At 38.1% G+C, this 14,317-nt stretch overlaps 1 pseudogene; it reads right to left on the reverse strand.

The window, feature by feature from the left end:
- Window positions 1–199: 199 nt before the first annotated feature.
- On the reverse strand, window positions 200–1,607 carry LOC116083349 (annotated as a pseudogene).
- Window positions 1,608–14,317: the final 12,710 nt, after the last annotated feature.

The following is a 14,317-nucleotide window of genomic DNA, read 5'->3' on the forward strand; positions in this document are numbered from 1 at the left end:
CACACACACACACACACACACACACACACACACACACACGCAAAATGGTCCACAAAACATTCTTTCCTTCTGATGGTTTTACAATGCATTGTAATCATTAACCAGTCTTTTACTGTTAAACTTAAATGGCCAATTGAGACAAATAGTTCTGAGACCATTCTTCCACTACTGATTAAGACTGGGGTGGCAGGTATTAGGGATAATATTCATTTAGCCTTCTGAGCTTTCTGGGCAGACTTGGTGACTTTGCCAGCTCCAGTAGCCTTCTTGTCCACAGCTTTGATGGCACCCACAGCAACTGTCTGCCTAATGTCACAAACAGCAAAACAACCAAGTGGAGTATAGTCAGAGAAGCTCTCAACACACATGGGCTTTCCAGGGATCATATCAACCATGGCAGCATCACGAGACTTCAAGAATTTGAGGCCATCTTCCAGCTTCTTACCAGAACGATGATTGATCTTTTCTTTAAGCTCAGCAAACTTGCATGCTATGTGGGCTGCGTGACAATCCAGAATAGGAGCATAGCCAGCACTAATCTGGCCTGGATGATTCAGGATAATTACCTGAGCAGTGAGGCCAGCTGCTTCCATTGGTGGGTCATTTTTGCTGTCACCATCAACATTGCCTCGTCTAACATCTTTGACCGACACATTCTTTACATTGAAGGCCACATTGTCCCCAGGAAGAGCTTCACTCAAAGCTTCACAGTACATTTCAGCAGACTTGACTCAGTTGTTACATTTACTGGAGCAAAGTTAACAACTATGCCAGGTTTGAGAACACCAGTCTCCACTTGGCCCACAGGGACAGTTCCAATACCCGCAATCCTGGAGGGGGAGTCGAAGAGTCTTGTCAGTTGGATGAGTTGGTGGCAGGACACAGTCCAAAGCTTCCAGCAGCGTGGTGCCACTGGCACTGCCATCTTTGTGGTGACTTTCCATCCCTTGAACCAAGGCATATTAGCACTTGGCTCCAACATGTCACCATTCCAACCAGAAATTGGCACAAATGCTACTATGTCAGGGTTGTAGCCAATTTTCTTAATGTAGGTGCTGATTTCCTTAACGATTTCCTTGTATATCTTCTGACTGTATGGTGGCTCAGTAGAATCCATTTTGTTGACACCAACAATTAGTTGTTTCACATCCAGGGTGTAAGCCGGAAGAGCATGCTCACGGGTCTGCCCGTTCTTGGAGATACCAGCTTCAAATTCACCAACATCAGTGGCAACTATCAGGACAGCACAGTCAGCCTGGGATGTACCTGTATTCATGTTTTTGATGAAGTCTCTGTGTCCTGGGGCATCAATGATAGTCACATGGTATTTGCTGGTCTCAAATTACCACAGGGAGATGTCATGTCAATAGTGATACCACACTCACGCTCAGCTTTCAGTTTGTCCAAGACCCACTTGAAGGAGTCTTTTCCCATCTCAGTAGCCTCCTTCTCAAACTTTTCGATGGTTCGTTTGTGAATTCCAACACATTTGAAGATCAGGTGGTCAGTTGTGGTGGACTTGCGGGGAATCTACGTGTTGTGGTGGACTTGCGGGAATCTACATGTCCAATTACAACGATGTTAATGTGAGTCTTCGCCTTTCCCATTTTTGCTTTGAATTAGCAGTGGCTTTCACAACACTTGCGTTCTGATGGCAAACCTGTTGCAGGGAGTGGGGGTGGAGTGGAGATAGAATTGTTCTTAATCTCCAGAGAAGAGATCTGAACTTATCTACTAAGTATAAATCTGTACTATCAAGTATAGGGTCAAGGAGATTCTCCCAACAGTCAAGATGATATCAAAGGGAAAACGTTGTAAAGTAGGTTCAGACTCTTACAAACTGTGGACTTCATGCTCGGAAGAATTTATACCAAAAATAGTTGTTGATATAATAAATAACACCGGTTTGTTCATAGAGCAAAGAAACAAGCCTTAAGAGTTGGTAGTCAGGAAGAACATTCTTCTCTGATCCTGAACATTAGTACATAGAGTATTTGTACCTGGTGCATGACCATATTGGTTTTGTTTTTGTTTTTGTTTTTTATCCTTTACCACTAGTTTCTATCGTTGCTGCTGCTATGGTGGCTGCTACTCCAAGAATTACTATTATGCATGAGGAAGCCATTCAGGAACCATGTTCACAAACACCTCTAATGACTTTCTTCCATTGGGATTTTCTCAGGTCGACCACATTGTTGAGGTGTTGTGGCTTTATAAACATTTGTGGTGTCATTATCCAACACTTAAAATTGCTAACGATCATCAAAGTGAAATTACATTTTATTGCCACTAACTTGTTTTACACTCCTTAGGGAATAATTTCACTGAATTTACACAAAATGGAAACAACAAACCATTCTCTTCTTTTGTAGCTATGACTCTGCATTATTAGATTACAGCAAGAATAGATTTTTTTCTCAGACAGAGATTATAATATCTTAATACTCTGAGTGTTTCTCAAGTCTGAGTATATGAGCAACAAAAATCTCATTACCTTGACAGAGGATGAGAAGTATAACTTCACATTCAGCAAAAGAACCCTCTTAATGGGAAGCAAAGAGTTACAAGCAGCATCTCCAAACAGCCTTACTGTGACTGACTGCAGGTTGGTTTTTATTTAAAACAAAACAAAACAACAACAACAAAAACCTCTTTTCTTCTTTCTAAACAAGTCACAAGATTCAAAAACCATCCTGCTGTGAAATCAAATAAATCTTGTTCTGCTTTGAGTACAGAAAGGTCACAGTGGTGCGATATTGAAAGGCTATGTGCAGAAGAGAGTGGCATCAAGAATCCTAGCCCATTTCTGTAGATGTGAAAAGGATGTCCATGCCCCAGGGGACCAGCTCTTTTGGGATCTTCATTTAGCATAGTGATTCATTTCTTTTCTCCCTTCTCTTTCTCTCTTTGTTTCTTTCTTTCTTTCTTTCTCTCTTTCCTTCTTTCTTTCTTTTGAAAATAGATTTGTCTCTCATACAATACATCTCAACCAGAGTTTTTAATCCCTCCTCTCCTCCCAGTTTCATCCCACACCCCCTTTTCTCTACCCCTTTCTAACCTAACAGAAAAGAGCAGGCCCCCAAGAGACAGCAACCAAATAGTGCAACCTAAAATACAATAAGAAAAGGCAAAAGCCCACATCTTGAGGTTGGAAAAGCCAACCCAATAGGTGTAAAAGCGTCCCAAGGGCAGGTCAAAGAGTCAGAGACACACCCACTCACACAAAAACAACAAGCTAACAACCACAACGTAAACACCAAGGACCCTTTTCAGACCCATGCAGGCCCTGCGTTTGCAACCTCAGTCTCTGTGAGCCCATACAGCACAGTGATTCTTGGGATTTTAACAGAGTTCTAAAAACACTGCCTCAGCTCGGTCACGCTCCTCTGACTCCGCGAGCATAGCACAAATAATTGTAGAATTCGGTTTTTGTTAAAGGTTCCAGCAATACTTAGAGCCACATTAAGAATGATCAGTTTTCCTAAGCCCCCCAGTAGACCACTTCCATGCTTACCCATTCCCATTTCTATGGAGGTTTTTTTGTGTTTTTATTGTTTGAGATAGTACCTCAATGTATAGTTTCTTACTGTGTACCCCAATTTGGCACAAAATTTATGATCCTCCTGCTACAAGCTTCCAAAATACTGGAATTATAGGCAGGTATCATTCCTTATGTTTGAGACTATTTTTATTTTATTTTGCAGTAAATAAATATAAAGCTTAAAATAAACAGCCTCATTGTTATCTTTATAGCTTTTGAGAGACCTTATTTATCAGAACCCAGAAACATTATATGAATTGAATTGAGATATAAGTAACCCAGCCGTTGATCTAAAGCCAGAGATGATTCAAGTTAAAAAAGTTTCATATTCTTCTGTCTTCCTCATTCTTGATAAAAGAATGACAAAAATAAATCCTCATTTGGAAAAGATAACATACTTATCTTTTGAGTTTTCCAGAAAATGTGCACTAAAGTTTAGCTATTCTTATGTTTAAAATAGCCATTAAATACTTTGTAGAACAAAATAGATGTATATTACATTGAGCCCTATTATTTTATACTGGGCCCATATCCTCTGCAGAACTATGTAAAGAGTTTTCTTGTAATTTTCCCTACAGCTTGATAATGGGACTTTTGTCTAGTTGACATCAGTCTGCAAGTTAGACAATTTGTCCAGGCTTCTTTCTTGTCTCTTGACTTTCTTTAATGTGCAAGAGTCTCTCAGTGTTAATCACAATGAATGCTCCATCATTCATCAGTAAATCATTTGGCATTTCCAACTGAGCTCTAAACACAAGAAACCTTTCCAGTGAAACATTTGTACTGGAAAGTGACCTTTACGGTACCTTTATATAATTTTTATATGTCCAATTGTCTCAGCTTTCAGTTGTCAGAAATTAGCAAGTGGCCTACGCGTCCAACAGTTTCACTGACTTCGTTCAAAGTGCTCTTATTATTACTCCCTAAGAAGAAAATTGATGGTGGCTACTGCCATGCTTTTTTAATACTGAAAATGTAAGCTTTAGAACTTTGCTAAAATAAAATTAAAAGCCATTAAACTATTTTGTAGTTATTTCACTTGGATATTATGCCTTATAAATTACTAAAAATATCCACCCTAGCTTACAGGATACAAATACTGGTATGGAGAATGTGAGTTATCTGTACACTTAGATTCTACTATTTCCACAATAAAGATGTGGCACAATCTTGATGTGCAGCATTGATTAAGTGGTAAACTGCCAAAGAGCCATTGGACAAATTTAACATTAAAACACAGAATTTTCACATATTCGTTTAGCTGCATTTACTGTTCAGCATATAGGGTTGGTTAAATTTACTGAGGAGTTCTCTTGGCTGTCATTTCTACTTACAATAAACTATATTGGTGTCAGGAGAGATGACTCAGTTTTGTAGAAGACCTGGATTTGATTCTTAGCACCCACACAGTGACATACACCTACTTGTAACTCCTGTTACAGAGGATTTAATGCCTTCCTCTGAAGTCTACAAGAACCAGAAACACACACATGGCAAACAAACTTACACAAGAGAGAAAAATATTCATAAAATAAAATGAACAAAAATATAAATTTTAAAAAGAAAAATGCATTAATAAATTTATAAGTTGGTTTCCAAAGTATCTCAGTTAGATACTAATACCATGGAAACTCTTATAAAAGAAAACATTTAATATGAGCTAGCTTAGAGTTTCAAAATTTCAGTCCATTATAGTCATGGTAGGAAACATGACTGTATGCAAGCATACATGGTGCTAGAGAAGAAGCTGAGAGTTCTACCTGTTGATCTGCAGGCAGCAACTGGGGGCTGTTACACTAGGTTTAGCTTGAGCATATAAGACTACAAAGGCTGACACAGTGACACACTTCCTCCATCAAGGCCACACCTACTGCAACAAGTCCAAGTCTCCTACTAGTGCTGTTCCCTATGGCCTTATAAAGGGCATTCCTCTTCAAATCACCACATTCCTCTCTCTGACCCCTATAGGTTTGTAGCCATACCAAAATGGAAATTGCATTCAGTCTAACTTTAAAAAGTTCTCATAGTCTATAACAATCTCAACCTTATTTAAAAGTCAAAAGCACAAAATCTCTACTGAGACTGATGCAATCTCTTTTTCTTTCCATTTTTTTTTTTATTTTTAGATGTTTTCTTTATTTACAATATCTCCTTTCCCAGGTTCCCCTCCAACAAAATAAAATAAAATAAAATAGAAAAACAAAAACTAAAACAAACCCCCCTTCCCTCCCTCCTCCACCTGCTCACCATCCCAACCCCTCCTACTTACTGGCCCTGGCATTCCTCTACACTGGAGCATAGAACCTTCACAGGGCCAAGGGCCTCTATTCCCATTGATGACCAACTTGGCCATCCTCTGCTATACATATGCTGCTGGAGCCATTAGTCCCACCATGGGTATTCTTTGGTTGGTGGTTTAGTCCCTGGGAGCTCTGAGGGTACTAGTTAATTCATATTGTTGTTCGTCCTAAGGGGCTGCAAACCCTTCAGCTCCTTGGGTCCTTTCTCTAGCTACTTCACTGGGGACTTTGTACTCAGTCCAATGAATGGCTGTGAGCCTCTACTTCTGTATTAGTCGGATACTGTCTGAGCCTCTCAGGAGACAGCTATATCAGGCTCCTGTCATCCAGCACTTGCTGGCATCCACAATAGTGTCTAGATTTGATGATTGAATATGGGAAGGATTCCCAGGTGGAGCAGTCTCTGAATTGTCCTTCCTTTAGTCTCTGCTCCATAGTCAGTCTCTACAACTCCTTCCATGGGTATTTTGTTTCCCCTTTTAAGAAGGAACGAAGTATCCACACTATGATCTTCCTTCTTCTTGAGTTTCTTATGGTTTGTGGTTTGTATTTTGTGTATTCTGATCTTCTGGGCTAATATCCACTTATCAGAGAATGCATACCATGTGTGTCCTTTGGTGATTGGGTTACCTCACTCAGGATGATATTCTCCAGGTCCATCCATTTCCATAAGAATTCCATAAATTCATTGTTTTTAATAGCTGAGTAGTACTCCATTGTGTAGCTTTACCACATTTTCTGTATCCATTCCTCTGCTGAGGGACATCTGGGTTGTTCCCAGTTTCTGGTTGTTTAACATGGTGGAACATGTGTCCTGCAATCTCTTAACTGTAATTCTTTCTAAAATCAAAATGAAGAAGCAGATATATACTTCCAACATACAATGGTATAGGATATGAATTACCATTCTGAAACGGAGCATACTGAGAAAATACTGGACCAAAACAAAACAAAAATACTAAACTCTGCATATCCATGTCCAATGTCAAAGTGCTCTTCAGATCATCAAATTCTTTCACACTCATTGACTGCAGTACACTTCTCTCTCTTTGGCTGGTTCCATACTCATTTGCAGCTCACCTTACCAGGTATGCCACAGCACTCGTATCTTCAAAATTTTGGTGTCCTCCAAAAATCCAGGCCTCATCTTCATAGCTTCATGAAATGGCCTCTCTGAGCCTCTATACAGAGACACACCTCTGCCACACACCTTACCTGAGCAGCTTTTTTTTAGTCTGTGAGGGTGGTTCCGTAACCCTTTTCTTCTATATTTGACTCCAAAGCCAGAAGCATATGACTGAAGTCACCAAGTTCTGCTGCTTGCTGGATCTGAAACATGACCCCTTTGTTCAATTACATCTTCAGTAGCTTTCTGGATTTGATGGTTGCCTTCACTTCCTAGCATAAGCACTGGTTGTCCAGGAACATGCTCTGGAGTCTAGGCTGGCCTCAAATAAGAAATGTACCAGACTCTGCCTTCCAAGTGCTGGGAGTAAAAATGTGTACTATCACACTTTTAATTGGGGCCCAATTTTACAAACCCCAATTTTTCTAACCCAAAGTAACAAAGTCTACATTCCTCCAAACCAAAACATTCTCAGGCCTATCAAAGCAATAGTCCAGTTCTTGGCACCATCTTAACATACTCAGGCCTATCAAAGCAATAGCCCAGTTCTTGACACCATCTTCCATGTTAGTCTTTCTACTGTTGTAAAGAGACACCCTGACCATGACAACTCTTATAAAGAAAAACATTTAATTGGGGCTGGCTTATACTCTCAGAGTTCTAGTTCATTATTCTCATGGCAAGAAACATGGCATACAGGCAGACATGATGTTACAAAAGGAGTTGAGAATTCTACTCATAATTCACAGTAGCATAAAGAGAATTTGAGCCACAATGGGCATGGCTCCAGTATATGAGACCTCAAAGCCTGCCCACACAGTGACATACTTCTTTCAACAAGACCATGCCATCTAATAGTGACATCCTCTATGGATCTATGGAGACTATTCCAATTTAAACCATCATGCAATGGATTCTTACTTCTGTGTATTTTTATCATGTATGGTGTGTGTGTGTGTGTGTGTGTGTGTGTGTGTGTGTATGTGCATGAGTGTGTGTGTGTCTTTAATATGTGCATGTGCACACACATATCATAGTACACATGTGAAACGTAGAGGATAACTTGGGCTTGTGATTCTATGTAGGTTCTGATAAATTATCTCAGGCCATCAGACTTGCCACACCAATGTTCCTTTTCAACAGGCTCTCAACGAACACCCTTAGATGAGACCTCTCAGATAGTTGAAGATTGCAAGGATATTTTAAATATATTTCTTTGAGAAGACATATATAAAAATAATGACATTTTAAAAATAAATGATAACAAAGGCTAGAGAAGAGGTGGGGATGAAGCTACATTCTTTAACAATGAGAACAGAAAGTGGTACAGCCACCATCGAAATCAGAATGGAGGTTTGGCAAACATTAATGACCTAGATATATCACTCCTTATTTTATCATACCCAAAGGCCTGTTAAGACATGCTTATACATCTATGTATTTTGCTGAGCTATTATAAATACTTTGGAAATGGAATCAGACTAGATACCCAATGAAAGATTAATGAATAAGAAAAATGTGGTGCATGTATACAGTGTAATTTTATTTAGCCTTGGAAGAAATAAATAATGTCATTTGGAGAAAAATGGATGATATGGAAATCATTATATTAAATGAAGCAAGCCAGATTCAGAAAACATAACATGTTTTGATAGTTTGGTGGGGCAATAGAGCTCATGGACATATATATGTGTGTGTGTGTGTGTATGTGTGTGTGTGTGTGTGTGTGTGTGTGTGTGTGTGTGTGTGTGTAAGCTAATAAAAGGAAGAAAGGAGATCTTAATGGAGAGGAGAATAAAAGTGAAAGTAATGATTGCCTGTGACGTGAAAGATAAGCTTTTTGGGAGTGGATCAGTAAGAGGGGTATCAGGGCTGATAAGAAGTTATAGAGTGGTATGTTGTAGAAGAATGACCAAGCCAGCTCAGTCAGTCAACAGGGTCTCAAGCAAGGGAGTGAAGATTGAAAAAGAAAAAGTTAGACAAAATTATAACGTGCCTCCAGTTCATACTGAGGCTGAAGTTGCTTTATTCTTTCCCAGTCTGCTTTTATATCATTCTAAGTACAGCCAAAGCACATGGTTAGTTCTTAGATGAAAGACAAAGTAATTAAATGAAGTATTAAACATGAAGATCACACTAGAAAGTAATTAATCAGAGTAATAAGCAAAAAGATCACATAAGGAAATAATTCAGCAAAATAGTAAACAGAACCCCATGGCCACTGTTATTCTTGTCTAAGTCTCCTTTCTTTTCAGAGCCCAGTGACAAATGCCAAACTCCTAGAAGCGGCACCAAAAGCTCTCAACAGAGGTAGACTTATAACAAAAACTCATAAAAATTCCATAATGAAATTCCATAATGAAAATTCCATTGCTTCTCATTTAACTTAAAACTAATCAAAGGGGGCTGGAGAGATGGCTCAGTAGTTAAGAGCACTGACTCTTCTTCCAGAGGTTCTGAGTTCAATTCTCAGCAACCACATGGTGGCTCACAGCCCTCTGTAATGGGATCAGATTCCCTCTTCTGGTGTGTCTGAAGACAGTGACAGTGTACTCACACAAAACAAACAACTAAATATTTTAAAAAAGAAAACTAATCAGAGTGAAATATTCCATATTATAAAATTAATAATCATCATCTAATACTCCCAGTATCTATAGGTTAGTTCAAATGCACTTCATTTGACAAATACAAATACTGAGAGATGATTAAGTTATATTATGATTTAAAACAATAACATCTGTCACAGAGTTGGTGCAGTTAAGAGATGTGTAGCTCAGAGAAAAAGGAAGACCTGAGAAAGGAAGTACTTCTATATGTATAGTGCTTATAAATTAGCAGATTTTTTAATTTCTCATGTTAACAGACAAAGCATGCAATCAAAACTTAAAGATTTGTATACAACAAAAGGCCAAGACATTCAAAATATACTTTGAATGCCATAATAGATATTGTGCTGATAGAGAGATTGAATTTTCTGTACCCATATGCATAGCTATTACTTTCTTAATTTCCATACATATGGCTATTCAAATTTATTTCTGAAAATACTCAGATGACAAGTTTATATGAGAAAAACTGTCCGATGTATTGATGCCAGTTATTTTTAATATAGTACAGCAATTACACTACTTGGTTATACAGACAACCAGAAAGCTTCCAAGCATAAAAATAGATCTAGCTCAGTCATCTGTGAATATCAAACATCATTTAACACATGATGCTATTTATCAAGAATAAACCATCAGGAAAATGCTCTCCGATGTGTGTCAATTTCCTCAATAAACATAAACAGCTGAGCCTGCAGTTGATTATCGTCTATTCTGACTCCTGATATTCTAGGCTAAGAATTTTTTAATGGGCTGAGATGCTATCAAGCTCTTCATATTAGCAACCACTATCTCATATCATAAATAAATAAATCCTATTTCCAGTACTTGGCACAGCCTCTTGGGGGGAGGAAATGTTCCTAGCTGTTTCCTTTGCACCCCAGCTTTTGGTCTGATCCACACCTCTAACAACAATTCCAAAAGCCTGCAGACATCAGGGACCACCAGATAAGATCCCTACCCCAGTTCCCTGCCTGCTGGCCCCTATGAACAAACCCAGCAGTGTCTGGTAACTCTGTACTTCATTTCCCCAGGTCAAAGGTCCAAGTGAATCCTTGGAGGTATACTACTGTTGGGGCAACCTGGTGAGGTCCCTAATCCCCAAACCCCTCCCCTCAGCAAGCCCAGCAGCTGTGATGTCTGCCAAATCCCCTCTGCACTCCAGTTTTTGGTCCACACCTCTAACCACAATTCCAAAAGCCTGTGTGAAACTATCAGGGATCACCAGGTAAGGCACTAATCCAATTCTCTGCCTGTTGCCCCCTCTTGGCAAACCAGCTCTGTTCCCTCTGCATTCCATTTCCTGTGTCACAACTCTGCTTGCATTTCTGGAAGCTTGCTACTGGCCAGGACAGAAGCCCACAACCTCCAACTCTACCTATAATCCTACTGATCTACTTATATAAGGGACTACCAGCTCTGCCTGCAGCCCCAGAGGTCTGCTCCCATTAGGGACTACTGGGCCTGCCAACACTAGGGACAACCATATGTCTAAAAGCTAGCTTAAGAACACAATCAATAGAAGACAGTAGAATATAGTGACCAGAGTGGATCAACATTCTGCTTCATATAAGAAATATACCTCAGCAAAAAAGATAGACATTACTTCAGAGTAAAGGGCTAGAAGAAGGTTTTCCAAGCAAATGGATCCAAGAAACAACCCAGAGTTGCCATTTTAGTATATAATAAAATGGATTTTCAACTGAAAATAATCAAAAGACATGCAGAAGAACCCTTCATATTCATTAAAAGAAAAAAATCCACCAAGAAGACATCTCAATTCCCTAAGTGCAAGAACTTAAGCATTAATAAAAGAAATATGAAAGCTTCAATTACACACAGAAGTCCACATATTAATCTTGGGAGACATCAGAACTCCACTCTCACCAATTGACAGGTCATTGAAGCAGAAATTAAAGACAAAATTAATGAAACACAGAGGTTATGGATCAAATGGACCTAACAGATATCTACAGAATATTTCATCTAAACACAAAAGATTATACTTTTTACTTTCTTCTTAGCACCTCATGGAACCTTCTCCAAAATTGATCATATACTTAGTCACAAAGTGAGCTTCAACATGTACAAGAAAATTAAAATAACTCCTTATATCCTATCAGACTACCACAAACTGGACTTCAACAACAACAAAAACAACAGAGAGCCTAGATACTTATAAAAACTGAACAACTCACTGTTCAATAACCTAATTTCTTCTTTATTTCAAAGAAGAAATAAAGCAAGAAATTAAAGACTGCATAATTCAATGAAAATAAAGCACAACATACCCAAACTTATAAGACATCAATGAAAGCAGTGCTAAGAGGAAAGTTCATAGCATTAAGTGACTTCACAAAGAAATTAGAAAGTTCTCATACTAACAGTTTAAAAGTACATCAGAAAGGTGTAGAAAACAAAAGTAAACAAGAAGGATGAAGAAGAGGAGGAGGAGACAAAGAAGAAGAAGAAGAAGAAGAAGAAGAAGAAGAAGAAGAAGAAGAAGAAGAAGAAGAAGAAGAAGAAGAAGAAGAAGAAGAAGACACACTCAAGAGGAAATAAACAAATTCAGGGTTGAAATCAATCAAATCAAAGAATCAACAAAACCAAAGGCTGGTTCTTTGAGAAAATCAATAAGATAGGTAAACCTTTAGGAAAATTAATTAAAAGGCAGAAGGGCAGTACCCAATTAACAAAATAAAAAATAAAAAAAACCATAACAACAGACACTGATGAAACTCAAAGAATCATTAGGTCTTACTTCAAAAGCCTATGCTACACAAAACTGGAAACTCTAAATGAAATGGATGATTTTATAGACAGAAATCACTTACCAACATTAAATCAAGATCAGGTAAACTATCTACATAGTCCTATAACACCTAAGGAAATAGAAGTAGTCATTGAAAGTCTGAAAAAAAAAAAAAAAGCTTAGGGCCAGATGGTTTTAATGCAGAATTCTGCCAGACATTCAAAGAAGAACTAATATGAATATTCCTCAAATTTTCCACAGAATAAAAACAGAAGGAACACTGCCTAATTCATTCTGTAAGGCTACAATTACCCTGATTCATAAACCACACAATGACTCAACAAAAAAAGCGAACTTCAGACCAATATCTCTTAAGAACATTGGTGTAAAAATACCCAATAAAATACTCTCAAACCAAATCCAGGAATACATCAAAAACACCATCCATCATGATCAAGTAGGCTTCATCCCAGGGATGCATAGATGTTTCAATAAATAAAAATCCATCAATGTAATCTACCATATGAAAACTTAAAGAAAAAAATCACACAATCATTTCATTAGATACTGAAAAAGCCTTTGACAAAATCCAGCACCCTTCATGTTAAAAGTATTAGAAAAATCAAAGACATAAGGCAAATACCTAAACATAATCAAAGCAATATACAGCAAGCCACAACATCAAGCTATATATAGAGAAACTTTAAGCAATTCTATTAAAAATTAGGGACAAGACAAGGCTGTCCACTCTCTCCCTATCTATTCATTATAGTACTTGAAGTTTTAGCCAGAACAATAAAAAAAGTAAAGGAGATTAAGGGGATGCAAATCAGAAAAGAAGAAATCAAAGTATCTCTATTTGAGGATGATATGATATTATACATAAGCAGCCCCAACAATTCTACCAGAGAACTCTTACAGCTGATAAAGAACTTTAGCAAAATGGCCTTTTGCAATAGCCAAGAATAATATAAAGTATCTTGGTGTAACTCTAACCAAGGAAGTAAAAGATCTATATCACAAGAACTTCAAGTCCCTGAAGAGAGAAACTGAAGAAGATGGAATGACCTCCCATGCCCATGGATAGGCAGAATTAACATAGTGAAATGGCCATCTTACCAAAAGCAATTGACAGATTCAATACAACCCCCATCAAATTTCTTGTAGGCCTTGAAAGAGCAATTTTCAACTTCATATGGGAAAATAAAAAACCCAGGATAAACAAAACAATCTTGAATGATAAAAGAACTTCTGTAGGAATCACCATCCTTGACCTCAAGCTGTACTACAGAGCAATGGTGATAAAAACTGCATGATATTGGTACAGAAACAGACATGTTGATCAATGGAATTTATGTATAAGTATTCACAAGCAGAAAAAGCTGAAAATCCTAGCCAGAACAATAAGACAACTAAAGGATATCAAGGAAAGGAAGAAGTCATAGTATTACTATTTGCATATGATATGATAGCACTACTCTAAAGTACTACATTTTACTTTCTTCAAATTCCTTCTATTCCCTAAAGGAAAATGATTAACCGGCAATAAATATATCCAGATAGGTTTGAGATCAAAAAGATTGACAAAAATCCAAGCTCTGAATCTGATCTAGATGGGACTGTGACTAGAAACCTTTCATCCAATGATCTATAGCTTCAGTGGCTACAGCACTAGGAACCTTAGAGCAGAACTAAGCTCACCACTTTTCGCAGTTTGCATACAGAGAATTTTCCTGATGCTAAGCTGCAGACTCTGAGATTGTAAATTGCAATAGAATGCCAGTAAACATGGTAATGTACACCATCATGTGACTCAGGAGACATAAATGTCAAACCAAGAATTAATTTCAAGTTGCCACACTCGTGGTTCGAGAAATGCCTTACTGAGGCAACCTTACAGAGACAGTGCAGACAGCATTAAGAACATGGACTTTGTATATATTGGATATTAGCCCTCTATCAGATATAGGATTGGTAAAGATTTTTTCC

The sequence above is a fragment of the Mastomys coucha genome, unplaced genomic scaffold (genome assembly GCF_008632895.1).
Source record: "Mastomys coucha isolate ucsf_1 unplaced genomic scaffold, UCSF_Mcou_1 pScaffold8, whole genome shotgun sequence".
Classification (NCBI taxonomy): domain Eukaryota; kingdom Metazoa; phylum Chordata; class Mammalia; order Rodentia; family Muridae; genus Mastomys; species Mastomys coucha.